Source organism: Schistocerca piceifrons, chromosome 2 (assembly GCF_021461385.2).
Source record: "Schistocerca piceifrons isolate TAMUIC-IGC-003096 chromosome 2, iqSchPice1.1, whole genome shotgun sequence".
In the NCBI taxonomy this organism is placed as follows: domain Eukaryota; kingdom Metazoa; phylum Arthropoda; class Insecta; order Orthoptera; family Acrididae; genus Schistocerca; species Schistocerca piceifrons.
Window position 1 is genome coordinate 982,487,039 of NC_060139.1, and position 27,387 is coordinate 982,514,425.

Sequence of the window (27,387 nt, forward strand, 5' to 3'; positions counted from 1 at the left end):
TAATGGCCAGTAGGGTATTTATTTATTGTGCGACATGTTTCGAGAAATACCTTATCATCGGCTATAGCATTACAAAAAAAAATTCACAATAAGATATCGTTGTTTGACTTCATAGTGATTTTACTCACATCCGAACGAGACTAAATACTTAAGAAAATGGTTGTTATATTCACCACCAACAAAGAAACTGTAGCGTTTTTGGTGCTGATTATTTGCATCTGAGAACGTTACCAACAAAAATTTTTTCTGGTTTCTGTCGGTGGAGGAAATCCAGTGCGATGATATCAAAGCATGAATCATCGCCTGAATACCTATTAAACGTAGAATGATGAAAAATATCCTCTATGGGCTTGAAATGTAATAAAACTATTGACAACGATAGTCATAACATATAGAAAAATATTTGACATCTTCTTTTAGATATTACACTGTTTGCAACCCAGCTAGACGTCTTTCCGCGGTCATGGTGAAGACGTTTCATCGTAAAACAGGAATTTCTTAGGACTGGTGCAGCTGAAGGCGAAATGTGATCACTTATTCAAAGAGCATAGGTCAAAGAGAATACTTCCTTATTTATCAAATGGGGTATAAAGTGAATTTCTTTTTTTTGAGTGAACATATTAAGGAAAAATTACTGCAGATATAAAGTATACTAAGAATAATTTTTGAAAACACTTTCGATGAAAGCAAAACTGACAAAATGCTTACAATAATTAGGTACTCCCTCGTATAAGACAACATTGCGGAAGTTCGAAAATTCTTCTTAGGTTTTTTTCTTGTCACGAAATACTGCAGAGCATATGTCAAAAAATATTCAACAGCAGCTGGAAAAAGACTGGCTGCATATTGTGTTGTACAGGTCGCAAAGTTGTGACAAATTCGCGTCATTTTCAGGTGTACATCGACGAGTACAGTGAGAAATTAAGTCAGTCAAAAAGCTCCCTTAAGTTTCCGTGCTAATCATTCATGCATTCCCATGTGCTCTCTCTAGAGTCACAATTTTGGAATTGCAGAGATGTTATATTCATTCGTCTCGTCTTGTAGATACCGATTACATTTCCGTAAAGGGAAAAAAGAGCTTTAAACGACGCTCTAATATTGACTGGAGCCAGTGGAAGCAATTGGGAGCACTTCGTATGATATGCAAGATACAACCAGGCAAAATCTTGATAGTAGATCTGTACCAACCTTGTTACTTCCACCAGCACATGATTTTACTTTTAGAACCCACATCAACATATGGCGCACGATACTGGAGGAAGCTATTTAGTCCAACAGTTATCTACAGTCACAAAAAAACGACCTTGGATGAAGGCCTGGTTAAATTAAAACTCCTCAGTGAGATTTTAGTGAGAGAACGAAGTACAAATAGAGATAACGCAGTTACGTTTGGCACTAAAATGCAGTGATATGGATTTTAACATTGAACGACTAGGAGGATAGAGGGTAAATAACGTAATGTTGTGTTAACTAGCTCAAGAAGCTGGTTTATCGAATCAAGAATTCAAGAAGTTCGTAGTTCAATGTCCAAGTGCATAGATGGATTTATGCAGGAATTATCACAACTATACATGGCCACGAAAGAAACCACAAAGCTTCTGATGATGCTCTGGTTGTAGGACTGGAAAGTTGGCAGGAAGGTACGATGAGTTTGATAAGGAGCAGATGTTGCAAGAAATAAAAAGGTTAAATGTGTTTAACATTGTGGCAGTCATTGGAGGGCGATATGAATGTTATATTATTCTTGAAGAATCAAGTTTGCCAAGATCTCTACTAATTCTTTTTTTACTGTTAACGGTTTAGACATATCTACGCTGTCATCATCGGATCTGGAAGCCACAAAAACAAATATGCCAAGTGAAGGTGGCTCAGACATACACGATTTCTTACAACCACTGTTTACACTTACTGCAACATAGATCTTCACCAACTGTATCTCAGTCGCATCATGTGAAAGAAACTTTTATAAACTGAAGCTAATAAGAAATAATCGTCGCTCAAGAACGACTAATCAGTCTGTCCATCTTATCAATTCAAAGGCAAGTTCTGAATGAAATTTATTTCGGTGACATTATTGAGATTTCAGTAAAATAATGCAAGAAAAGATGTGTCATCATAATATGTCGGTTATTACATCTATATTACTCATTGTTTACAAAATTTACACATCAAATACACAAATTTTTAAGCTACTCGGGGACCTCATTTACATTTGCCACCTCAGGCCTCCAACAGGCTTATATCGCCAATACTCTTATGACATGTATTTAAAACCTCTTACATTTTATAGTATGTGCAATCCGTTTCGTCATGCAGATTCGCACTGTCACTCAAAATTATCGCAACGTAAATTATGTCAGGGCTCAATCTGACACATAGATATGAACCACGTTATATAGTCGAAGCAGAAGCATCAAGCCAATTAATAGATCATGTAAGCTCAGTAGACCTTTCTACCACGTGATTTGAATCATCATCATTACCTGCCATTTGACATCGATTTGTTCGATTCACGTGCACAGGAATACTTTGCTGCTTCGGCTTGTTTTCTAATGCCAGCCATCCAACATTTGTTAGGAGGCCGTCTTATAGTCTCCTAACTTCTGTAATTCAGCGAAGACTACCTTCCTTTGATCTTCTTGCTATATGTCCTGCCACCCTTCATTCCATTTCCATTAAAGTCATAATTACGTCTTCCAACCACAGTGTCGTGATCAAAATGCGAATGGTTCAGGTATGTTCCATTAAGAGGTATACCTCTGGACTGTAGGGTCTGAGATCCTTCTCAATAACCACGGAGAAGATACTTGGTAATATAGAACCTCCTTGCACTAAAATTCCGAATTTTCCGCTGTCCTTATCAAGTGGAACTCAAGGAAGGAGGAAGGAAGGAAGAAGGAAGGAAGATTAGGGGCTATCGTAACGTCGACATCGAGACGGATAGTTTGAAGAATGGGGAAGGAAATCGGCCGTGCTCCTCCAATGGAACAGTTCCGGTATTTGACTGGAACGATTGAGGGAACTCATGGAAAACTTAAATCAGGATGGCTGGACGCGTATTTGAGATGTCGTTCCCCGGAAGGTGAGTCGAAGCCAAGATGCAGCAGTAATGTGTACTAAAATAGTACTACCTTTGATTATTACAATAGCACTAAACCCTCGACCCCGAGGTTCTTTAAAGCATCGAACTACTATGCGTGAAGCAGCTTCAAACGTCTGACTACTTTACAAATCGATCAATGTGTCAAATATTTGACATAAAGCACGTAGGCAGGAAAAAGTTTAGAAAAAGTCTGAAATTATGTGTAAAGTTTGTTGGAAGTCGCAAAGTGTTCTTGTCAAATATTGAAAGAATGTAGCCTGTATAATTTGCACCTAGGGAGGTACATTGTCCGAAGACGTGGGCAGAATTTCTAACTATAATACTTGTCTTGCTGTGTTAAACGCCGTAACACAACATAAATGACGATATCATGACAACATTTTAAAGTTTTAAATGCCATCATTCACTAAAGGAAATATTGTTAATCATATTCTTGATTCCCTTGGAAGCCGTTAGATAGGTAACTTTTGACTAGGACAGTGCACCATGAGCAACAACTGGATTGGTCGTTTAATAATGTAGTTGACAGTGAAAATAGACTTTGTTGAAACAGACAATGAGTCGAAAGTTTTCTCAGTATCCGCGAATCACATACAAAGTAGCAATTCACAGGCATGGCTCCGTTTTATAATTTCGCTTACGACTTACAAATGGCCCATCATGCTGTATTTACGTTAAAAGACGGCTAATTCCTTTGACTGATTAAAATTCAATTTCTTTTCTACATAGGCGGCGATAATTTTAGTGAACGTCTTGTACGGTACGGAAAGCACACCTACAGGTCTTCAAGTTTCTTTGTCTCGTCTGTCTTCCTTGTGAAGTAGATTAATAGCTTTTGACGATTTGTGTGCCTCTGGAAAGATATCATCAATTTAGCAACTTTCTTTTGTATCACTTTGTGTCTAGCTTTAGCTGTTTCTACTGCAACGCATTAATCTCCCAGCGTCATTCCTTTCTTCAAAACTCGAACACTTTTGTATACACCACCTGGGGTCACTTACGGAATCTCGCTGTTTTCTTTAGCGGCTATCAGCGATTGTGATTCATTTCTGAACTATATAAACATTTAAAAAAGTCATGAAATACTTCTGGTAGTTTCTTTTTCTGGTTGTTCGACAGTGTCTCGATTGCCTGCTGATATGTTGAAATGTGGTACCCAAGAGGGTACTACATTCGACAAATCAAAATGGCTCTGAGCACTATGGGACTTAACTTCTGAGGTCATCAGTCCCCTAGAATTTAGAACTACTTAAACCTAACTAACCTAAAGACGTCACACACATCCATGCCCAAGGCAGGATTCGAACCTGTGACAGTAGCGGTCGCGTGGTTTCAGACTGTAGCGCCTAGAACCGCTCGACCATCCCGACCGGCTACACTCGACAGATGACGCTCATACAGAGATAACCTGCTCGCATACGCCTCCGGTCAGTGTTTGGTACAAAATATCGTGGCGAGATGACGCTGTCCGGCTGCATTCCCGAAACGTCGTGGAAATTATAATTTCAAGAATCGTAGTAGTCGAAAACTACAGCAAAATTCAAAGACTCTTTCTCTTTCTTTCTAAGAAGACCATGTTCTCCCGTCTCTCTGTCTTCCATTTCTTCCCCTAACGCCGCGTTCCAATCCCACATGATTATTACACTGTCGTCATCCTTTAGGTACTGAATTTCTCTTTCAGTGTCCTCGTATTCGCACTCTGTCGGTTTAACCTCTTCTTGTGACTTCGGTATGTACACCAATACTATTGTTATTGGCGTTGGTTAGCAGTCGCTTCTGATGAAAATGCGCTTACCACCATGCTATTGATGAAGAATCCTACTTCTGTTACACCATTTTCTGATGCTGTGATACTACCCTTTATTTGTCTGACCTAAATCTTCTGCTTTTCTCTTCACTTGCTTGAACAGCCCTGCAACTATACCGTGCCTTTATTTTTCCCTTTAAATTTCACAGTTTACCAGTCACATTCAGCTTCTGACATTACGCTCCCCAACTGGTAGTACGTTACCTTTCGTTGGCTGTTTAGTCTTTTACTCGTAGTCACCTCACCATTTCCTATCACCTTCCGGAGAACCGAATGGGATGGCGAGTAGTCCCCAGTTGTTTGCCAATGGTAAAATCATTATAACACTTTTACAGTTGTGGGAAAATCTCATAGAGAAAAATGAAGTTGTTTCCATTGCCTTCTGGATCCTCATACTGTTCCATGCTGATTGGTTTGCCATTTAGGGGCAGTTTCCCATCGCAAGGGCAAGACGGTGACCAGGGCCTTTGTCCGTTTATCCACCCTCTTTGATGAGGCCGTTGCAGGACAAAGGTGACTGCTTATACCTGAAGTCCTTTTTATGCTGAATTCGTTACGTAGTAAAACAGGTACTGCGTTTGCCGCTGGGTTTGTTGTTAGTATGTGACCTATGGACATATGACTTACTAATTTGAACTGAATTAATTACTTAATTTTTTATGCTAGGGCGGTGTCCTTCCTGCCATGTTATTTAATGTGATTTGTTGTCTGTTGTCCTTTTCGTTTTTTAATTACTTTAAACGACGTTCCTTATCTTTTCCTGGGTTCTCAATATATGAACATAGTTCCTGCGACATATTTCCTTTCCATTCTTCTCCGATTACACTATTGCTCCGTCTACAACTCAGCTGTTTCATGAGACCCAGAAATCAGGGCACAGCGTAGTTTAGGCTGGTACCACGCTTTTTAACTTCAGAAAAGCTTTCGATACATTTCCGCACTGGCTCCTAGTAGACAAAACACGTACATACGAAAAATCGTAACATATATGCGACTACACTGAAGATTTCCTAGGCTCCCTAGTAAAATTCAGTATGTTCTTAGTGGGGAGATATGGTCAGAAGAGTATGTAGCGTCCGGTATACCACAAACGGCAGTTGTAGGACCGACATTCTATGAAGCTAAACACCTGCTCAATTTTGGCCCCAATCATATACATATAACACCCAGCTCCCAGACATGCTGCGGTCTCATGTGTTGCAATATCTCACACCTCCCCTGGCTGAGGCGTAGCTCTTTGTGTCTAGCTTTACGTTGTTGGACATCGTTGTCGTCTTTATCTTTAACTCGTAAGACTGCTAGAGCTGACAAGTTCGAGAATTATCATATAATCAGCTCAACAGCACATACATCCAAGTTCCTGACAAGAATAATATACAGAAGAATAGAAAAGAAAATTGAGGATGTGTTAGATGACGATCAGTTTGGCTTTAGGAAAAGTAAAGGCACCAGAGACACAATTTTCTGACGTTGAGGTTGGTGATGGAGGCAAGACTAAAGAAAAATCAAAACTCGTTCATAGGATTTGGCGACCTGGAAAAAGCGTTCGACAACGTAAAATGGTGCAATATGTTCGAAATTCTGAGAAAAGTAGGGGTAAGCTATATGGAGAGACGGGTAATGTACAATACGTACAAGAGCCAAGAGAGAATTATAAGAGTGGACGATCAAGAACGAAGTGCTCAAATAATAAAGGGTGTAAGACGGGGAAGCAGTCTTTCACCTCTATTGTTCAGTCTGTACTTCGGAGAAGCAGTGATGGAAATAAAAGAAAGATTCAAGAGTGGAACTGAAATTCAAGGTGAAAGGACATCAATGATACGATTTGCTGACGACAGTGGTATCCTCATTGAAAGTGAAGAAGTGGTACATGATCTGCCGAATGGAATGAACAGCCTAATGACTACAGAATACGGATTGAGAGTAAATCGAAGAAAGACGAAGGTAATGAGAAGCAGGAGAAATGAGAACAGCAAGGAATTTAGCATCAGGATTGATGGTCACGAGGTACATATAGTTCAGGAATTCTGCCACCTGGGCAGCAAAATAACCAATGACGGGCGGAGAAGGGAGGACTCCAAAAGCAGACTATCACTGGCAAAAATGGCATTCCTGGCCAAGAGAAGTCTGCTAGAATTAAACATAGGCCTTAATTTGAGGAATAAATTTCTGAGACTCTACGTCTGGAGCACAGCATTTATATGGTAGTGAAACACTGACTGTGGAAAAACCGGAACAGAAGAGAATCGAAGCATCTGAGATGTGGTACTTTAGACGAATGTTGAAAATTAGGTGGACTGGACACATTTCCAGTGTGCGTTCACCTCGATGTCACCAAACACGGATGCGACCATCATGATGCTGTAAACAGAACCTGGATTCATCCGAAAAATGAAGTTTTGCCATTCGTGCACCCAGGTTCGTCGTTGAGTACACCAACGCAGGCGCTCCTGTCTGTGATGCCGCGTCTAGGGTAACCGCAGCTATGGTCTCCCAGCTGATGGTGCTGCAAACGTCGTCGAACTGTTCGTGCAGGTGGTAGGTGTCGCCACCGGCGCCAACCTTGTGTCAATGCTCTGAAAAGCTAATCATTTGCATATCACAGCATATTCTTCCTGTCGGTTAAATTTCGCGTCTGTAACACGTCATCTTCGTGGTGTAGCAATTTTAATGGCCAGTAGTGTATACATCTTTTGCCGTAGCCATAGGATAGAGCGTACACAAAAAAGCCGTGCTGGCGACTTTGTACCATTATTTTGAATAAATCGGTGAGTTGTGAAATTTAAAATTTTCCCGGCGAATTAAATGTTACGACAGGTTTCGGGATTCCAACCGGTAGTCATATACTTCACTCCACGATATTTCGACTAGATACCAATCAGTTATCTGCAGGTGACGTTCTCCGCTCCGCACTATATAGCGAGCTGAGAGTATAGTCGCGCATGCGTCAGAAACACAGTCGGTGACACAAAGACCACACCGCCCGCGCCCGGCGGCAGCGTCCTCGCTGGTTGAACTACGGAGATCAGCTGTGTTCGGCGTAGCCGCTCGCGGTTGCCATCGAGTTGTTCTGACGGCTTCCTCTGGAGCAAATTTCGTAGATGACGGGATTTCTCGTATTATCCAGCTGGGAGCCGCTCTCAGGCTTCATTATATTTTATGCGATGCTTATTTCAACGGATTCTTGTGTAATGGAGTCCCAAAAAGATGTTGCTGTGACCAAAATTAATGCTGTCCCTTGGAGAAACAGTGGTCCGCAATTGCATAGCGCTGGGTTGCCAAATGCAACGTTTATGTTCTGTGGAGCATTCTTCCACTGTGCATGTTGTTTGTCCTATGTAGGCATTTTGTAAATTCTCGCCTTCCGAAATTACAAATTATCCTTCACTGGTCCCAATAGGTCTGAAATCTTAGATGGTGGGCGGAAAATCACTTTCATCTGAAAATTACGAGGAATTCATGCTGTTTTCAAGGAAATATTTCCAGCAAAAGAAAGAAAAGCTAGAGATATTGCTGGAACGTTATCATCTTTATCCACTTCCCGGTTCTTGCTTTTAGTTGAGGTTGTCCTGTTGATTTGTCTCTGCACTCTGTCTTTAAATGTGCAGGCTCTTTAGGCAAACTGCCTACATCGGACATTATATGGGCTCTGTGTACTGGGGTTTTACGTACACTCATCGTTTGGAATTGGTGATGACAACATGAAGTGTGTAGGCACAAATCAATGTAACTGGGATTACGATAGACAGAATGTCCCAGCAAACCGACACTCCTTCGTCGAACCAAAACATTCCGGAATGAGAGACGGCCATCTTTCTTTAATTCCATAGTAAATACCATCTACACTCCTGGAAATGGAAAAAAGAACACATTGACACCGGTGTGTCAGACCCACCATACTTGCTCCGGACACTGCGAGAGGGCTGTACAAGCAATGATCACACGCACGGCACAGCGGACACACCAGGAACCGCGGTGTTGGCCGTCGAATGGCGCTAGCTGCGCAGCATTTGTGCACCGCCGCCGTCAGTGTCAGCCAGTTTGCCGTGGCATACGGAGCTCCATCGCAGTCTTTAACACTGGTAGCATGCCGCGACAGCGTGGACGTGAACCGTATGTGCAGTTGACGGACTTTGAGCGAGGGCGTATAGTGGGCATGCGGGAGGCCGGGTGGACGTACCGCCGAATTGCTCAACACGTGGGGCGTGAGGTCTCCACAGTACATCGATGTTGTCGCCAGTGGTCGGCGGAAGGTGCACGTGCCCGTCAACCTGGGACCGGACCGCAGCGACGCACGGATGCACGCCAAGACCGTAGGATCCTACGCAGTGCCGTAGGGGACCGCACCGCCACTTCCCAGCAAATTAGGGACACTGTTGCTCCTGGGGTATCGGCGAGGACCATTCGCAACCGTCTCCATGAAGCTGGGCTACGGTCCCGCACACCGTTAGGCCGTCTTCCGCTCACGCCCCAACATCGTGCAGCCCGCCTCCAGTGGTCAGTCTGCTTTCGGCTGCGGTGGGGCGAGGACGTCCGCTGCGCCTCGCCGTGCGCGACCGTGAGCGCTTGCTTGTGTTTACCTTCTCGCGGCGCGAGTTGTATTTGTTCCAAGTTCAGTCCGATTATGGCACACACATGGCGCCACGATACGATCAAGATTACTTTCCAACCAGATCACGCGCGTCCTCGAGCCTACGAAATAGAACAGTTCATACGCGACGATCTACGTTTAGATCCGGCGACTGTCGTCGGAATACATTTTTCTATAACGGCGAGCGTGGTTTATGTTAAAATGACCAGTGCAGAGGTCTGCGCGACAGTGGTTTCTAAATACTCGAACTCTCTCCGATTCAAACATTCTGACGGGCATATCGGTGCAGTGACGGTGGATCATGCAGGCATGGGCCTAAGGACTGTAAGAGTTTTTGAGCTCCCCTTCGAGGTCCCAGAGGAAGTTGTCAAGGACGCCTTCCGACCATATGGCAATGTTATCAGCCACGTTGCAGAAAAGTGGCAAACTTTCTCGACGTATAAGGTCTACAATGGTGTGCGCCAAATTAAACTTGAGCTCAAGAAACATGTGCCGTCCTATTTGAACATCGGTGGCTGTCGACCAATCATCATGTACGACGGTCAACCGCGTACCTGTTCCGGATGTGGGCAGGAAGGCCATGTTCGATCGAGCTGCTTACAACGTAGAATTACGCAGATACCAGTGGGAGACTCCGTTTCCCCGACGGGGACGACAATCCTGCCCCTCACGTACGCTCAGACGACGATGCGCACCATAGTTGAGAACGAAACGGGCGATCAGACACATCCATCGACGCCAGAAGTACCACGGGAGGAAGAGGAAGGACCCTCGGTGCCAACCCATATGTCGCCCCCTCCACAGCAACAACAGCAGCAACAGTCCCACGGACTCCAGACGCAACATAACATTCAGAACGCGATGGACGTGGACGCGAACATTGTCCCGACCGCGGCTTTCCTAGCGGAAGGTGATACGACGCTGGATTGCCTCCCACATTCGGATACGGATGTCCACGTTCGAAAGCAACGTTCGCCCCGACGACGCAAGCGACGTCGGCGGACCCCTTCTGACGATTGCCTCCTACACACGGCCGGTCAAGAAGGTGACATCTCATCAGACAGCATGGATGCTGCGCCTGCTGAGGATCTAAGTGGTGTACACGGTTCACTTGCCCATACTACGAGTGCCCAGTTACTTCTTGCACCACAAACGCGGCAGGTCGCGTCGATGGATGGCGATCCGTCTACCTCTACCAAAGACGACGTACGTGAGAGAGATTTAGGTGCCGATCAGCCACACAGCATCGTGTTACACCCACTGTGGTCGGACGATGTTGAGGAACTTCCTGAAGAGGGCACGGGTGACAGGGGAGGGGGCGGCATTGGGGATGCCACTACCAGCGTGAACGACTCATAATTTGTAACGGGTTTGGTGGGTCCGGCATCTCTTGCGGTTAGCTTTTATTGCCATGGCGTCTACCCTAGGTGAAGAGGCTAGGCAGCACACCTTTCGCCTTGCCACAATCAATATCAACGCGATAAGGGCACCACACAAACTGGCAATGCTACAACGCATGCTTGATGCGGCGGACATCGACGTGGCCCTCTTACAGGAAGTATGTGTCGCTAGTTTCCCTGACTTCTACGGATATACCGCCCACATCTCCCACGCCTCTTCTACCGATTGTGGTGTGGCTGTTCTGTTACGGGACGGTTTGGCGGCTACGGACGTACTGTACTTACCGAGTGCAAGAGCCATGGCAGTAACTGTCAACGGTGTACGACTCACCAATGTATATGCCCCTTCAGGATCAGGGAGACGGAGAGATCGGGCCCGCTTTTTTTCGGAAGATATTACGCGTCTATTTATGGGCCACATAGACGATATGGTGATCGGAGGAGATTTTAACTGTACATTATCTCCATCTGATCAGCAGCCACATCACGTCCCGTGTGCGGAATTGGAAATGCTAGTGCGTGACCTCCACCTGATTGACACGTGGCGCCACATCCATGGCCCAGCTCCTGGTTACACCCATTATACAAGCCATTCATCAAGTCGGTTGGACAGGATTTACGTCACAAGCACCCTTTCGACGGCGACGAGAGGAGCAGAGCTCTGGCCCACTGCATTCACCGACCACACAGCCTATATTTGCACCATTGCCCTCAAACCTGCACGTGTGTGGCGCAGTAGGCCCCCCTGGAAACTGAACGTCGCCCATCTGGACGAGCCGGCATGTAAAGGTGCTGTCGAAGAGTCGTGGACCGCGTCCTTACGGCGTCGTGGTCGGTACCGATCGACCCTCAGTTGGTGGATTGAATGTGCGAAGCCTGCTCTTAGACGCACCTTCATGGCTTACGGCCGGGAAGCAGCGGCATGGAGGAGGAGCACGGAAAACTTTTATTACACCGTCCTACGGGAATGTCTTGCTATGGAGCCCTCACCTGACAGGCAGATCACAGTCAATCGCGCGAAAGCGCAGCTCGTCTCCTTAGCACGCCATCATTTACAAGGCGCTGTTATACGGTCGCGTGCTCCAGACATGATACAATCAGAAAGGCCATCTATGCACCACGTGCTCATAGAACGCAGGAGGCGCCGCAGGGCACTGGTAACCGACATGATAACCGACGACGGTCGACATGTGGTAGAACAAGCAGATATAGCAGAAGCCTTCTATGGGCATTACGCTCAACTTTATTCAGCAGTGCTCCCTGATATGGCGACGGTAGACACCGTTTCCGCACATGTCCACGGTACAGTTCCACCAGACATGGTACCGAATTTACTGGGAGAAGTGACAGAAGAGGAAGTGCTCGACGCCATTGGTAAAGGTGCTCCCTATAAATCACCAGGAATCGATGGGTTACCATTAGAGTTCTATCGAGCCTTTACACAACTATTGCTACCGTGTTTGATTGAAATTTGCCAGGAATTGATGTCCCCGGATATAACATTGCCTGCACCATTCTTGGAAGGTCTGATTGTCCCCATCCATAAGCCGAAGGGACGGAATCATGTCCGCGACTATCGTCCCTTAACGTTATTGAACAGCGACTTCAAGATCTTTTCGAGGCTGCTATCCGGCCGTATTCGCGGCACACTATTGCACGTCTTGTCCGGCGATCAGACGTCCTTGGGGGGACCCAACAACATCAGAACTGCGTTATGTCGTTACAGAGATCTCATCTCCCTTGCACGGGTGAGACGTTTGCCGGCAGCCCTCGCGTCTATCGACTTTAGCCAGGCTTTTGACCGTGTGGGCCACACTTTCCTCACGGCCGTTCTACGGCGCATGGAATACCCCGACCCCTTTATCACAGTGTTGACACGCCTACTACATGGTGCAACTTCTCGAGTTCTTGTCAATGGAAGACTGACGGTACCCATGCCGATCCGCCGATCAGTACGACAGGGATGTCCATTATCAACATTGTTATTTGCATTGGCCTTAGAACCCTTGTTGTGTGGTCTCCGAGACAGGCTCACTGGGATACAGTTCGGCGGCTCCATCTATCGCTGCACCGCATATGCGGATGATTTGATGATCGTCATACGAGGAGCTGACGATATGGCCGCGGCTTTGGACTGGATTGCAACCTACGGTACAGCTTCTGGTAGCCAAATCAACGTTGACAAGTCCGTCGCCTTGAGCATCGGGATTGGGCTACCGCAGGAACACATTGCCCCCTTACGCTTCAGTGATACTGTCCGCTGCTTGGGGTTAGATTTCATGAACGACATGCGACGCGCGACGACGCTCAATTATCGACGCCTTCTTAACCAAATTAGGGCCGGAATTGCAAATCAACGCTTGCGATCCCTCAACATCGTTCAGCGGGCGCATTATGCCAATGTATACCTTGCGTCCCGCATACCGCATGTCGCCCAAACGCTACCCATTCCGAAGCCCTTGGCTCGTAGCATTATGGCAGCGCTGGGATACTTCGTCACCTCTGGTATGTTACTGAAGATCAGATACGTATCTCTTACCCTCCCCAAGGAAAAAGGTGGTCTCGGCCTAGTTAGCGTCCATGATAGGGCCATTGCCCTCTACGTTAGCTCACATTTAAGTCTGCTGCGCCGTTGTCCTACGAGCCTCACGAGTCTGCTTCTGACGGCGCTACGTCCTGCATCACTAAGAGCGCCGGTGCCACTACAGGACATCCCAGCGCCCCTCTTTTATATAGGACGTTTCTATTTAGAACAAAGTTATTGCAGTGTCGCGCTCACGACACCACAAATGGCCACAACTCGACGCCTCTATCATGACATGCTGCAACGCCGCCCCCTAAATGTGGTCGAACTAAAATATCCTGACGTACGGTGGCGCGTGGTGTGGAAGACTGTACACGATGCCATGCTTGATTCCGATGTTGTTTCTCAATGGTACGTCGTCGTTAATGGGAAGCTCGTGACGCAAGAACGTCTCTACAATATCCACATGATAGAATCTCCCAATTGTGTGGGTTGTAATGCAGTAGATTCTGACGAGCACCGCCTCAGCTGTGGAGAGGCGGAACCGGTTTGGCACCTAGTGCGGCAGATGCTGGCTTATCTCTTGCGAGTTAGGCCGGAGCATATATCTGCACGCACGTTATTGTTTCCGGATGAGACATTTTACCCCAAGACTCGAACCAACTCTGTCACCTGGATACGTGGACATGCCGTCCATTACCTCTGTCGTGACGGACACAAGGATTTCCTTGACTTCTGGCTCTATTTGCAAGAAAGACATCATGCTATTTCCGGGCATACCAGATATCGACAGTGCTTCGCAAACTACCTATGGAGTGCCTTTCACAGCCCGCCGTGTAGCTGGAATGTTCCAGGCAGTGGCAGATGAGGTCAGAACGAACTGCAAACGACCATATATTGAACAATCTTATCAGTGGGCGCAGTCGCTGGGCAGCCTCACTACGACGTGGTAGCTTTCTTTTCATGCTATTTATGTCTTATCATTCTGTTTTAGTTTTCCAGGCTTGGTTAACTGTGACTGTTCGCACCTTTTAAAAAAAAAAAAAAAAAAAAAAAAAAAAAAAAAAAAAAAAAAAAAAAAAAAAAAACGTGGGCAGGAGACCTGCTTTCAAATCCAAATAAATACACAAGAACAAAATAAGAACAAAATGAACAACAAATAAAATTTAATAAAGTATTATACCCTTTCCTTTCTTCTTTTATTTTATTTTTTTTTATACAAAGTTCAGAGGCATATTTAATTTTTGTCCGTTGGCGGAACCTGAAGTGGCGGCGAACGGCCGTCCTAGTTAGCTTCAGGATGAAAGTGGCGGTGGCACTAGCTTTGTTTTTGTTTCTAGGCTAGATAGGTTTTCGGGGGTAAAAAAAAAAAAAAAAAAAAAAAAGAGCGCTAACGCGCTGCTTCGTGACTCGGGTAGGCGCACCGGCCCCGGATCGAATCCGCCCGGCGGATTAACGACGACGGCCGGTGTGCCGGCCAGCCTGGATGTGGTTTAATAAAAAAAAAAAAAAAAAAAAAAAAAAAAAAGGCGAAAAAAAAAAAGTGGTGTCGCGACAGGCGTGAATGGAGGGACGAATGGAGACGTGTCGTCTTCAGCGATGAGAGTCGCTTCTGCCTTGGTGCTAATGATGGTCGTATGCGTGTTTGGCGCCGTGCAGGTGAGCGCCACAATCAGGACTTCATACGACCGAGGCACACAGGGCCAACACCCGGCATCATGGTGTGGGGAGCGATCTCCTACACTGGCCGTATACCACTGGTGATCGTCGAGGGGACACTGAATAGTGCACGGTACATCCAAACCGTCATCGAACCCATCGTTCTACCATTCCTAGACGGGCAAGGGAACTTGCTGTTCCAACAGGACAATGCACGTCCGCATGTATCCCGTGCCACCAAACGTGCTCTAGAAGGTGTAAGTCAACTACCCTGGCCAGCGAGATCTCCGGATCTGTCCCCCATTGAGCATGTTTGGGACTGGATGAAGCGTCGTCTCACGCGGTCTGCACGTCCAGCACGAACGCTGGTCCAACTGAGGCGCCAGGTGGAAATGGCATGGCAAGCCGTTCCACAGGACTACATCCAGCATCTCTACGATCGTCTCCTTGGGAGAATAGCAGCCTGCATTGCTGCGAAAGGTGGATATACACTGTACTAGTGCCGACATTGTGCATGCTCTGTTGCCTGTGTCTATGTGCCTGTGGTTCTGTCAGTGTGATCATGTGATGTATCTGACCCCAGGAATGTGTCAATAAAGTTTCCCCTTCCTGGGACAATGAATTCACGGTGTTCGTATTTCAATTTCCAGGAGTGTATCTTTAATTCCATAGTAAATCGAATGTACTCATGAATGGAGTTAAGAGGATGTAAAAATTCCAGTAAATTATCAACTCTGTGGGGCCACACTATGAAAGTATCACCCAAGTATCTCCAAAAACAAACAAAAAACAGTTGATATAAGAACCGCTGATTCAAGTCGTCTTTTCTCAAATTCCTTCATAAAAAAATTAGCCACTGAGGGAAACAATGGCTGCCGAAGGAAAAAGAAGGAAAACTTCCGGTGCTCTTTTGAAAAGTCATCCTCAAGGCAGTAATATGACCTCTGATGAAGGGGTGCACTATGGAATCTCCTAGATGTGGACATAGAGATGCCGAAGGCTGATGAAGGTAAGTCAACTGTTTTGATCATATAGTGCAAACTTTCACGGCTAGTACTGACATCACTTTAAAAACTTCCGGGATATTGTCATTGTATCGAACTTTCTTCTTACGTCTCCTGTCCGACTGCGGAAAACATCTTCAGTACTACGCATGAAAGCTCACATTGTATGATCAAACGCCTCTACGTGGAGGAAATGTCAGCACCGGTTCAAAGATTTGAGGGAATGCGCAAGAAGAAAGCCGGACAAGTAAGTACGCTCACCTTCCTGTTACACTGTGACTGTTCCGAAATTTCTGAAGGTGAAGAGGATGATACGCTCGGCACAAGCTCGCCACATTTACAACAGGATGGAATTAGCAATGCTATGACAGAGGATTCACCAGACGCGGCGAACACTGATGGAAACAAGCAGTATGCCACTACGGCTCCACTTACCTATTAGTAATGCTATGCAGTGTTGTGACTGGAATAAGGCTGACGGTCTAACATTGAGACTATGGAAGTTAGAGCAGAGATATCAGTTAACACAGAGAAGAAAAAGTTCGCTAGTCTACAGAAGAACACGTCGGTAGCTCCGATTGAGGATAATTTTCTGACTGCTATTAACATGTCTGATAAAGATTTAGTTGAAATGTCTGTTTTAGCCGAAGGAGGCTTTAAAAGTAGGGTAGACTGGGCACGGTTATAACGATATGGCTTTTATCGTTATTATTATTGTTTTTAGAAACCAATAGACAATGGCAATATGTCAAATTAAAGAGAGCCTTTGTAGCTGCGAAACGGCTATACCACCTTCGTCCCTGGGTGCAGTTTTTACAAAGATTAAAAAAATTTTAAAAAAATCCGTTTTGTTTCAATTGTCCCCATGCTAGGAGCGGTTGAAACAGTGATTAGGGCCAGTTGAAACACATGCAAATAATACAAAATAGAGTACATTAATTCTAGTTATATGCATAATTTTGGTACCATATCACAACATTAACCAAACTTAATGGTTTTAATCGTTATAAAGATATTTCTAAATAATAAACCAATACATTTCTTCAATCAAATAAACATAGCCTACCGAATAAACTGAAAGCGAACATTTCTTCAATTAATTAAACATTTAACTTATGGATCAATCTGAGTATTCTGAATCACAGTTGTGGCAAACATAGCTAAGACCGCCTTCCGTGCCATCTTCGTGAGCCTACTGTCTACAAATGGTGCACTGGATCCACTTTTCTCCGGATATGCTCTCTGAATATGGTGATAAACAAACAATAGAGTGGTATTCTTTGTCTTCTGATGATATTTCATGCTAAGTATATTTTTTTTTTCGTTTTCAATATTTTTTTTTTTTTTTTTTTTTTTTAGCTTCCCCTCCATATATTCTTTCCCAACTTGCTTAGCCGCGGTCCGTTTCAATCTTGCTTCATGTTCTTTTGTTATCTCTTCTTTCTCTGGTGTATCAGTGTAAATTGTATACTTTCTAGTTTTTTGCCATTTAGGCCCATTATACTTCCTCAAGGGAGCTTTCTGTAATGGCTGAACTGATTCCAGTTTAAATACAAGAGCACCATTAGAAATTACTTGTGAACTTGTAGACAGTCTCAGTACAGTCTCCTGTACGATAATGCTGCTGCGAAGTGTAGGTGGTGACGCCCAATTCAAAGTTTCTTGATGTTAATCAACGTTTTCTTGCTGGTTTGTTGGAACAAGTGTGTTACTGATAGCGAGTTGTTGAACTGTTGCCTCTGCTACCGCAGACTCAGTTGTATTTTCCGGATTAGGTCTATCCGTTAGAAACGCAGGAGTAAAATCGTGTTCAGTAAACAGCTGCCGGTTATATGGGTAAGTTCTCGTTTTGCAAAAACAGGCTTGAATGTTTTAAGATGTCAAAACGAGGGGCACGGAAGACCTTACAATCCCCGGAATGTCGTAAATCGACATTGTTTTTCCTAGATGGCTTCAGATCCACGCGTCACAGGTCGAGTTAATAGCCTTCTTCAAACGACAGTATGCTGATCGATCAAATGGCTGGAGTTTGTAAGAGCAATGGGGAGTTAAGGACAGTAAGACAATGCCACTGGTCTTGCAAAGTCCAGTGCGCAAATATCAACATGTGAGGAATGGTTATCAAGCATGAGTAACACTTCACGAGACAGAGATACATTTTCGTGGTTCTTGAAGTGTTCCAGGAAATTCATGTATGATTCATCCTGCATTGCACTGGATTTACAGTTCCTGAAATACCGAGCCATCCCTGAGAAGATGGTCTTGGAAACGTACTCGTGGAAAAACAAATAATGGAGGAATAACGTTGCCAATGGCGTTTGCTGCAAAAGCTACTGTCATTTCGGTAGCAACACGTCTAACTACAACTCTATCTACTTTTCGAACGGTTGTTAACCTGTTTCATCGGTGTTATATATGTCTTGAGTTTCAAAGTTATGACGGTCCATAACAATGGCCAAATTGTCCTAGAAACCATCGACATTAATTTTATTAGAGCTAGTCGCCCTAGACAGGCTTTTAGCTTGCGCGGCGCGTAAGGACAGTTCAGGATTTCGTCTCACAAACATCCGAAACCATTCCTCACCAGCCATTTCTTTGTCGTCCTAAGTTCGAGATCGTGATAAATTACACTTAATGGTAAGTTCGTACGCCAATTTTCTCACCTCGTTCTTAGATAGCCCAAAATATATATCTGCACATCGTACCAAATATTTTGATAATTCTTGCTCTTGTTCTTCATTTAAAACTCTGTTGTGCACTCTATATCCCATACCTTCGTTGTACTCACTTGTCGCATCACGCTTTCGAAAATAGCTCAGTAGAGAACAGTGCATATCCGCTGCTTTTCGTAGTGGGTCCCCATCTTTTACCTCTTCATCTTTATACCTTGACAAATCAATCTTACCTCCGGGTGTCTTTCTCGCCCAAACTATATTCATCTAAAAAGCAAAACAAAAATAATATATTGTCTGCTTCAACCGCACCCACAAAAGTTGATTCAACTGTCCCCAGTCCCACCTTTGGTAAAGGACAGTTTATAGTACTGGTGGTAATAACACATTAAAACTAGTGCCGGCCGATGTGGCCGAGCGGTTCTAGGCGCTTCGGTTGAGAACCACGCTGCTGCTATGGTCGCAGGTTCGAATCCTGCCTCGGGCATGAATGTGTGTGATGTCCTTAGGTTAGTTAGGTTTAAGTAGTTCTAAGTCTCGGGGACTGATAACCTCATATGCTAAGTCCCATAGTGCTCAGAGCGTTTTGAACCATTAAAACTAGTTATTGTTCCGAAATCTAGAAGCTACATAAAAGTCACAAGCAGTCACTCAATATTTTGAGCTAAATAAAGTACTCGGTATTAGCACAAACGGCAGAAGAAAATACTTACTTTTAGTTATTAAAACACAATAGGGCAGCCTGTTCGTGACGACAGTGCGCAGCGAGGAGCGCAACACAGATTCGTGTTAGGACCTGTCGCCTGCTTCTTTGTACCATTACATCCCCCACTCCCTACGTAACCATCCTTTTGTTTCAACCGTACCCAATCTTCCCTACCGACGGAAGATAGTGTAGCAATTGTTGACCCAGGGAACCGTCAGCTTACACACCAGTTGGCTGATATAGTAAGGGTGGAAACAGATAGTGATTTACTACCTGCAAGCCACCTAATAGTAATTTGTCGCAGACACAAAGAAATGCGCTGAGAGATATCAGTGCAGATAAAAACATTATAGCTCTTATCGCAGACGAGAGAAACGAGTTGAGGCGTGAGCGCTATCATGGATCTAATCAATTACAAAAACTTCAGAAGGATCAGACTACGAAGATTTTAAAAATCACCAACCGATTGGTGGAAACGACTTCACTCTCCTCTGAAGCTATTCTGCGAAACGGAAACGTAGCCGCCAAGATTGTATGGATTACTCAAGGTGCGCAAATCACAGATTCCTTCGAGGGCTATTGTAAGTGCTAGACACCTTGCTTCATTGCTGCAACCTTATTTTAGTGGAAATGGCAGTCATATTAAAAATTCACATCATTTCATTGACCCTAAGAGATTTTGGTCGTATGTAATATAAGTAAGTGGGTCAAAATCATCTATTCATTCTCTCAGCGACCACGCCGGCACCGAAACGGATGATAACAGAGAGAAGTCCGAAATAATCAATTCGGTCTTCCGAAGTTGTTTTACCGCGCAAGATCGTAACACTGTCCCTCATATCAATCGTCGTGTGATCGTCGAAATGGCAGATATGGAGGTAACCGATCGCATAAATTAAAAACAGCTACAATCGCTTATTAGTGGAAAGGCTTCAGGACCAGTTGAGATACCTATAAGAGTCTATAAAGATTATGCGAAAGAACTTGAACAGCTTCTAGCAGTGATTTATCGTAGACCGCTTGAGCAAAGAAAGGTACTGGAAAAAAGCGCAGGTCATTCCCGTTTTTAGAAAGATCGTAAGACAGATTTACACAGTTATCGACCTATATCGGTGACGTCAATCTGTTGTAAAATTACGGAACATGTTTTATGTTCAATAATTATGACGTTCTTGGAAAATTAACAGCTCCTCTATAAAAATCAACATGGGTTACGCAAACAGAGATCCTGCGAAACTCAGCTCTCTCTGTTCCTCCATGAGGACCACAGCGCAGTGGACAACGACGCTCAGGCTGATGCTGTGTTCCTTGATTTCAGTCAGGCATCTGACACCGTACCGCATTGCCGTTTAGTGAAAAAATACGAGCTTACGGAGTATCAGAGCAGACCTACGACTGGATTCAAAACTTTCTTGCATAGAACTCAACACGTCGCTCTTAACGAAACTAAAACGACAGATGTAAAGGTAATATCCAGAGAAGCATAGGGAAGTGTGATAGGACCGTTGTTGTTCACAATATATATAAATGATCTAGTAGAAAGCGTCGGATGGTCTTTATGTCTACACGCAGATGATGCAGTTGTTGATACTAAAGTAGCAGCGCCAGAAGATAGTAAGAACTTGTAGAACGAGCTGCAGAGAACTGATGAATGGTGCAGACTCTGGCAGTTGACACTGAACGTAAATAAATGTAAGATATTGCGTTTATGTAGGAAGAGAAATCCATTACTGTACAACAACACTATTCATGTATTCATGACAAACAGCTGAAGACAGCGTCTGCCGTAAAATATCTAGGCGTAATTATCCAAAGCCATCTTAAATGGAATTACCATATAAAACAGATCGTGCGAAAAGCAGACACCAGACGCAGATTCATCCGCAGAATCTCAAGGAAATATAAATCATCCATGAAAGAAGTGCCTTATAAGGCGCTTGTTCCCCCCGATTCCTGAGTATTGTTCATCAATCTCGGATCCCTATCAGGTAGGACTGATAGAAGAGATAGAGAAGATCCAACGAAGAGCTGCATATTTCGTCACGGGATCGTTACGGAGATGCTAGACAAACTCCACTTGCAGACGTTACAAGAGAGATTTTGTGCATCACGGAGAGATTTAGTGTTGAAATTTCGGGACAGCACTTTTCAGGAGGAGTCAGACAGGATATTACTTCCCACCACATAATTCTCGCGTATTGACCACGAGGAGAAAATTCGAGAAATTAGAGCCAATACAGAGGCTTACCGACAATCAGTCTTCCTATGCACTATCCGCGAGTGGAACAGGGTTGGAGGGATCAGATTTCTTTTTTTTTCTTTTGGTCATCAGTCTACTGACTGGTTTGATGCGGCCCGCCACGAATTCCTTTCCTGTGCTAACCTCTTCATCTCAGAGTAGCACTTGCAACCTACGTCCTCAATTATTTGCTTGACGTATTCCAATCTCTGTCTTCCTCTACAGTTTTTGCCCTCTACAGCTTCCTCTAGTACCATGGAAGTCATTCCCTCATGTCTTAGCAGATGTCCTATCATCCTGTCCCTTCTCCTTATCAGTGTTTTCCACATATTCCTTTCCTCTCCGATTCTGCATAGAACCTCCTCATTCCTTACCTTATCAGTCCACTTAATTTTCAACATTCATCTATAGCACCACATCTCAAATGCTTCGATTCTCTTCTGTTCCGGTTTTCCCACAGTCCATGTTTCACTACCATACAATGCTGTACTCCAGACGTACATCCTCAGAAATTTCTTCCTCAAATTAAGGCCGGTATTTGATATTAGTAGACTTCTCTTGGCCAGAAATGCCTTTTTTGCCATAGCGAGTCTGCTTTTGATGTCCTCCTTGCTCCGTCCGTCATTGGTTATTTTACTGCCTAGGTAGCAATATTCCTTAACTTCATTGACTTCGTGACCATCAATCCTGATGTTAAGTTTCTCGCTGTTCTCATTTCTACTATTTCTCATTACCTTCGACTTTCTCCGATTTACTCTCAAACCATACTGTGTACTCATTAGACTGTTCATTCCGTTCAGCAGATCATTTAATTCTTCTTCACTTTCACTCAGGATAGCAATGTCATCAGCGAATCGTATCATTGATATCGTTTCACCTTGTATTTTAATTCCACTCCTGAACCTTTCTTTTATTTCCATCATTGGTTCCTCGATGTACAGATTGAAGAGTAGGGGCGAAAGGCTACAGCCCTGTCTTACACCCTTCTTAATACGAGCACTTCGTTCTTGATCGTCCACTCTTATTATTCCCTCTTGGTTGTTGTACATATTGTATATGACCCGTCTCTCCCTATAGCTCACCCCTACTTTTTTCAGAATCTCGAACAGCTTGCACCATTTTATACTGTCGAACGCTTTTTCCAGGTCGACAAATCCTATGAAAGTGTCTTGATTTTTCTTTAGCCTTGCATCAATTATTAGCCGTAAAGTCAGAATTGCCTCTCTCGTCCCTTTACTTTTCCTAAAGCCAAACTGATCGTCACCTAGTGCATTCTCAATTTTCTTTTCCATTCTTCTGTATATTATTCTTGTAAGCAGCTTCGATGAATGAGCTGTTAAGCTAATTGTGCGATAATTCTCGCACTTGTCAGCTCTTGCCGTCTTCGGAATTGTGTGGATGATGCTTTTCCGAAAGTCAGATGGTATATCGCCAGACTCATATATTCTACACACCAACGTGAATAGTCGTTTTGTTGCCACTTCCCCCAATGATTTTAGAAATTCTGATGGAATGTTATCTATCCCTCCTGCCTTATTTGACCGTAAGTCCTCCAAAGCTCTTTTAAATTCCGATTCTAATACTGGATCCCCTTTCTCTTCTAAATCGACTCCTGTTTCTTCTTCTATCACATCAGACAAATCTTCACCCTCATAGAGGCTTTCAATTTATTCTTTCCTCTTATCTGCTCTCTCCTCTGCATTTAACAGTGGAATTCACGTTGCACTCTTAATGTTACCACCGTTGCCTTTAATGTCATCAAAGGTTGTTTTGACTTTCCTGTATGCTGAGTCTGTCCTTCCGACAATCATATCTTTTTCGACGTCTTCACATTTTTCCTGCAGCCATTTCGTCTTAGCTTCCCTGCACTTCCTATTTATTTCATTCCTCAGCGACTTATATTTCTGTATTCCTGATTTTCCCGGAATATGTTTGTACTTCCTCCTTTCATCAATCAACTCAAGTATTTCTTGTGTTACCCATGGTTTCTTCGCAGCTACCTTCTTTGTACCTAAGTTTTCCTTCCCAACTTCTGTGATGGCCCTTTTTAGAGATTTCCATTCCTCTTCAACTGTACTGCCTACTGTGCTATTCCTTTCTGCTGTATCTATAGCGTTAGAGAACTTCAAACGTATCTCGTCATTCCTTAGTACTTCCGTATCCCACTTCTTTGCGTATTGATTCTTCCTGACTAATGTCTTGAACTTCAGCCTACTCTTCATCACTACTATATTGTGATCTGAGTCTATATCTGCTCCTGGGTATGCCTTACAATCCAGTATCTGATTTCGGAATCTCTGTCTGACCATGATGTAATCTAACTGAAATCTTCCCGTATCTCCCGGCCAAGTATACCTCCTCCTCTTGTGATTCTTGAACAGGGTATTCGCTATTACTAGCTGAAACTTGTTACAGAACTCAATTAGTCTTTCTCCTCTTTCATTCCTTGTCCCAAGCCCATATTCTCCTGTAACCTTTTCTTCTACCCCTTCTCCTACAACTGCATTCCAGTCGCCCATGACTATTAGATTTTCGTCCCCCTTTACATACTGCATTACCTTTTCAATATCCTCATACACTTTCTGTATATGTTCATCTTCAGCTTGCGACGTCGGCATGTATACCTGAACTATCGTTGTCGGTGTTGGTCTGCTGTCGATTCTGATTAGAACAACCCAGTCACTGAACTGTTCACAGTAACACACCCTCTGCCCTACCTTCCTATTCATAACGAATCCTACACCTGTTATACCATTTTCTGCTGCTGTTGATATTACCCGATACTCATCTGACCAGAAATCCTTGTCTTTCTTCCACTTTACTTCACTGACCCCTACTATATCTAGATTGAGCCTTTGCATTTCCCTTTTCAGATTTTCTAGTTACCCTACCACGTTCAAGCTTCTGACATTCCACGCCCCGACTCGTAGAACCTTATTCTTTCGTTGATTATTCAATCTTTTTCTCATGGTAACCTCCCCCTTGGCAGTCCCATCCCGGAGATCCGAATGGGGGACTATTCCGGAATCATTTGCCAATGAAGAGATCATCATGACACTTCTTCTATTACAGGCCACATGTCCTGTGGATACACGTTACGTGTCTTTAATGCAGTAGTTTCCATTGCCTTCTGCATCCTCATGTCGTTGATCATTGCTGATTCTTCCGCCTTTAGGGGCAATTTCCCACCCCTAGGACAAGAGAGTGCCCTGAACCTCTATCCGCTCCTCCGCCCTCTTTGACAAGGCCGTTGGCAGAATGAGGCTGACTTCTTATGCCGGAAGTCTTCGGCCGCCAATGCTGCTTATTTATCAAAATTTAGACAGTGGCGGGGATCGAACCTGGAATCGAAGAGGTTTTGATTATGAATCAAAGACGCTACCCCTAGACCACGGGTCTAGTGGTACCGAAAGTACCCTCCACCACACACCATTACGTGGTTTGTGTAGTATGATGTAGATGTAGATGAAATGCACGCGGGCCAAGATGATATCCTTCTTAGTTTTGATACTGTGTCGTTTTTACTATGATTCCAGTGAACGAAACTAGCTCATTTACATATAGCTGGTATTCTTCCAGCAGATATTGTGGAGTTATTGAGACACTGCCTCACCACGACCTATTTTCAATACCATAATGTTTTTTATGAACAGACTATGAGCAGTCCTCTTGGTCAGGCTGTGACCAATTTGTTTATGGAGAACTTTGCACAAAATTAGAAAAAATTTGGATGTAAACGTTGCAACGTCAGAAAATGACCAGCCAGGTAGTACCGCTACGTCGACGATACTTTCGTAGTACGGACACACGGTGAAGAGGAATTGGATGCCTGTCTGGTACATCTCAACATTTTCAATCCGAAAATACTGTTTATTATGGAGACGAGGGGTAACAGTCAGCTGAATTTCTTGGGTGTGTGTGTGTTATTAAGCGAGTGGACGGGTCTTTGAGCCATAGAGAATACAGTAAAGTCACGCATACTGACCGTTACCTGCATAAAGATTCTAACCACCACCCCAAACAAAAAAGAGGGGTGGTTAAAACCCTGGTAGACAGGGTGCAGAAAATTCGTGAACCGACTTACTTAAAATATGAGCTTGAATATCTACGGTCGACATTGAAGAAGGAGAAGAGAAACAATCAGGACCGATGAAAAATTAAGGACAGTCAAAGGGAAAGTTTTCCTTCCGTACATCAGTACGATTAAAAACCGCATTGGGAACGTGTTGAGCAATTATGGTGTGGAAACTACCTTCAATTCCACCAGAAAGATAAAAGAGTATTTATGATCAGTAAAAGATGTGCGATATCCTTTGGCTACACCTGGTGTATATAAAATTCCTTGTACTTGTCGATTGGTTTATATTGGTACCACAAAAGAGGCGTTAACTACCGTCTCGTTGAACACAAAAGCAATTGTCGCCTAAGGCATACGGAGAAATCGGCCGTAACGGAACATCTTTTCCAAGAGGATGAACATGAAATAAAATTCACTGAGATGAGTGTCACGTCGAAAACATCGCATAATCATGCGCATATGTATAGAAACACTTTCGAGATCTATAAACTCCATAACAATTTTCACAGAAAAGCGGAAGATGTTGAATTAGATAAACTTTGGATGTCAACATTGCAACGGTAGAATGACGATCGATTACTGTCAATCGAGAATGTTGACAATACCAGCGATAATCTCGTAGCCGACGTCACGAGATAGATTGTGGTGTCCTCTAAACAGCCTATATATTCGCCGCTCCCTCGAGTTCAGGTTGCAGTTCGCCATTTTACTTCTGAAGATGTCTCCCGCAGTCGGAGAGGAAACATTAAAAGAAAGTTTTATTCATCTACCGCGGCCTAATAGCCCGGACGTTTACAATGATGTCAGTACCACCCGTGAAAAGTTACATTCTATGTTCAGAGTTACTTCATAGAAGAAAGTTTCAACATGTCAGTGACTAGAAACTGCGACGTACACTGCAATCCTTGAAGAACGATGTTGACGCTTGCGGATTTTCAGTTGCCCTAAAGCGTTCATTTTGTTTGGCAGCCACACCGTCCAAATGTAAATACCCCTTTTCCCAAAACCAAATGTTGTTGAGTGTTTGTTCCTCAACCACGGGCCAGCAGGCAAACAATAGTTACTGACGCATGTGTCTTTCAGGGAGTTGCTGACCAGAGATCATCTTGTACAGGAACATCTGGAGGTCACTTTTAAGAATCCGTTGAACGGAGCGTGTACACGTGCCCAGTTGAAGCGCTGCACTTCATTCCTGTTTGTCAGGGATTCGCTGTAGGGCAACGTGTACCGCTTCCGCATTCTCCAGTGAAGAAACAAGCTTCGGCCGAGGTCGCTGCGCTTTCGATATTAATTCTTCCCGTAAAAATTGATGAGAAGCATGTAAATGGTTCTCTTGCAAAGGGCCCACAGTGTGTTAAGCTATTGTCGAAAGAAAGTGAATTTTTGTCTCGTAAAAAACTAGTAGAACTTCCGATTGCTACTTTCTCTCTCTACATCGTCTCTCTCTCTCTCTCTCTCTCTCTCTCTCTCTCTCTCTCTCGTGGTTCAAACCAAAATAAGTTTACTGTAAAACCACATTGGAAGAAAAGAAAAAATGAAGTCAGGAAAGAACACTAAGTTTCATATGTTATAATAGTACAAAACTGTAAAACTTAGCCGAAAAA